General features: G+C 40.8%; 1 protein-coding gene across 5 annotated transcripts in view; it reads left to right on the top strand.

The window, feature by feature from the left end:
* The window catches only part of CREB1 (cAMP responsive element binding protein 1), an 88099-nt gene that overhangs the window by 15498 nt on the left and 69863 nt on the right, over positions 1-2738 (top strand). For 2 of the 5 annotated variants that reach the window (XM_019523457.1, XM_019523456.1), the window contains exon 2: positions 1808-1948. The exons of the other annotated variants lie outside the window; for them this stretch is intronic. The gene's annotated coding sequence lies outside the window, so the exon portion shown is untranslated. The remainder of the gene's footprint in view (positions 1-1807; positions 1949-2738) is intronic. 5 annotated transcript variants of the gene reach the window in all.

Genomic DNA, 2738 nt, shown 5'->3' with positions numbered 1-2738 from the left:
TACGTACACTTGCAATTCAGAGGTGTCTGCACCTCCATTCAGCATTTCCTCCATTTGAATTTTTTTAGGGGTCCACAAATGAAAAATGGTTGAAAACCACTGGTGTACATTAGAGGCACTGCTGCCATAGCTGTGTCAGCATGGCTATGTTGGCAGGTCACCCTGGTGGAAATGCAGAATGTAGTGGAGATGCCAGCTGGCAGAAGCGGTTTTTCTTTTCTGTCAACTTGACTATACTACCTGAATGACAAAAGCTGTGGGCTGACAAGCCCATTTCTGGTGTATGCCAGCAATAGTTTGTGAATTCAGCTCTATCTCTCTTGGCCCAGGTGGTGCAATCTTTTCACGCCTGTGGCTAACAAAGATATGCTGTGAAAAATTTGTGCCATAGCTCATACCTATATCCTTTGTACTTTTTATAGGGTATTTTTGTATATATCCTGATAAAGATCTAATACTTTAAATGGTAATTTAGCGATAGCCTATTAGGTTGAGGACAGAATTCTGTCCCTCATTCCTATGGGAGTAAGAATTGAGATAGGAACTTTCTGTGCCTAGAAATAAAGATCAGACATGGATTAGAGAAAAAGTGTTATCATCTGTTGAACTGGGACAAACAAGGGCATAGTTTGAAATTTGCTTGCTGCCCACCAGATATATGTTTATAAGTAAGGATAAGCAACATAGACTTTGATTCAAGATGTTATTTATTTGGTGGCAGTACTGATCTTTGTTTCAATTTTTATATATGCACAGTATAAATAAAAATGGGAGGCAGTAGATTCAAGTTATTTACAACCACATGAACACATATCATAAATACATATTTATTTATGTTGCTCTGACATTTTCCCTTTTTCATTATTCTTTCTAGCCTCCATAGACACTTCCTTGATCCTATTGTTTTCATGTGGTCTATGCATGATGTTAACCTCTACCCTCCCTGCCTGTTCCATGTGCTTAGTGTTGTTGCAGTTTCCTCAGTTTTCTCTAGCTGTCATAAAACTTTCCAGCTTTCCATCCCTTCTGATAAACTGAGAGCACTCTAATCTTATGTTTGATCTCTGTGGTAACAGAGAAAGGGACCTTTTCTTCAGTTTACTGTTATTACCACATCTCATCTGGAGATTAATATGAGAATTCTTCCCATATGGCTTTCTGTTAAAACCAGTTGACTAATACAAATTCTTCATTTGCCTGTCTTACCCCATGTTGTGGTAAAGGCTTCCTTTAGCTCTGCTCTGGCTGGCATTTATAGCAGGGGGTTGGGAGCTTATGGCCTGCATAGCTATTCTATCCAGCCTAAAGATGTGGGGCTTCAGCAGCAGTTGCTTTGCCTGTGCTGCGATGGGGAGAAGCAGCAGCAGATGGATTCTAGGGCCTGCCTGCCTCTGACCTGATCTAGGTCCTGGCCTGAAGCCTGAGAAGGTTGCCAACCACTTTATTATGGGACAGAAGCAGAGTTTGAAAAATCTACATCTCAGTGTAGAAGATTTCTCTAGAAAAAAGAATTAAGCCATTACCATGAGCATAGGAGTCTAGTCTTTTCCCACAAAGCAGGTTGCAGGTTTGTCCATTTCATTCTTGTTGTTCCAAAAGTTCCAACAAGGTTAAGATAAGGGAAGGTAAAAGAGGAAGTAATTCCCCTTCTACCCTATTCCCACAGTGATACCAGTAGATTTAAAACAAAACAAAACAGGTATGTTGTTACTTCCAAGTTAAAGCAGAGGCAAACTTCAGTGATTACTTTCTTTCACTGTTTTTGTCCGTGGTGACTGGTCATGTTGGTTTCTCTTTTGTGTTGTAGGGAGGTGAAGAAAGTGAGGCAGAAGTTTCAGAGGCCTAGGACATATTTGTGTGGGGAAAATAGCTGTTCCTTTCCCAGATACCAAGAATAAAGTGAAAAGAGAGAAAATGAAATGGAATCATCATCCTCTTGAGTAGCCAGGTGACAATAGATGGGGGGAGATCAAAAATTTCAGGGTCTTCCTATCAAAGCTTATATTATGAAAGCATCTTGAGGTTTATATGTGGTCCATACATAATACACTGCTCTGTGAAGATACCAAAGTTAGTTCTGAATGACCTAGCTTGGGTGTTCAAAGCAAAGTAGTTTTATTAGCAGTTTTCAGGGCTAATTAGCACTACTACGAATGTAATACAGCTCTACACAGTACTACAGTGTGCTGGATGGACATACCTCTTATCTCATCAGTTCTGTTGAAGATTTGGAGCAAGACAGATAGTATGGGGGTTTTTTGTTTCGTTTTTTTTTTTTTCACAGGACACTGCCCCTGTACCTCATTGATTATACTTATATTTTGTCAGACATTGGTGAGTGCTTTCAGTATTACAAAATTATAGGCCTCTTGGCCTTTCTTGCTTGCTTCTTCCTCCTCTCCCTCCAATTTTTAAAGTAAGAATGATGAGTAGAACTGGATTAGCAGGAATGTTGCAAGTTAGGTAAAGGCATGTTATAGAGCAGTTCTTATCTCCTAGCTGATGAAAGCCACGGAAAAGTAATGGTGCCCACTGCTAACAAATGATATACCACATTTACTTGAATATAAGACAAAGTTTCTCTGCCCCTCCCCCCATCAGGATGGGGGGAGGGACAGTGATGCAAGACAGACTCGAGGGGAACGCCTCCAGACCTCAGGTTGGGGAGGACTGCGTTAGAGAGCTTCTGGAGGGGCTAGACGTGTTCAAATCAGTGGGTCTAGATGCTCTCCACCCCA

This window comes from Gavialis gangeticus, unplaced genomic scaffold, assembly GCF_001723915.1.
Source record: "Gavialis gangeticus isolate Ggan-Ray unplaced genomic scaffold, GavGan_comp1, whole genome shotgun sequence".
Classification (NCBI taxonomy): domain Eukaryota; kingdom Metazoa; phylum Chordata; order Crocodylia; family Gavialidae; genus Gavialis; species Gavialis gangeticus.
Note: the sequence above shows the minus strand (reverse complement) of the source record. Positions and strands in the feature narration are given on the sequence as shown.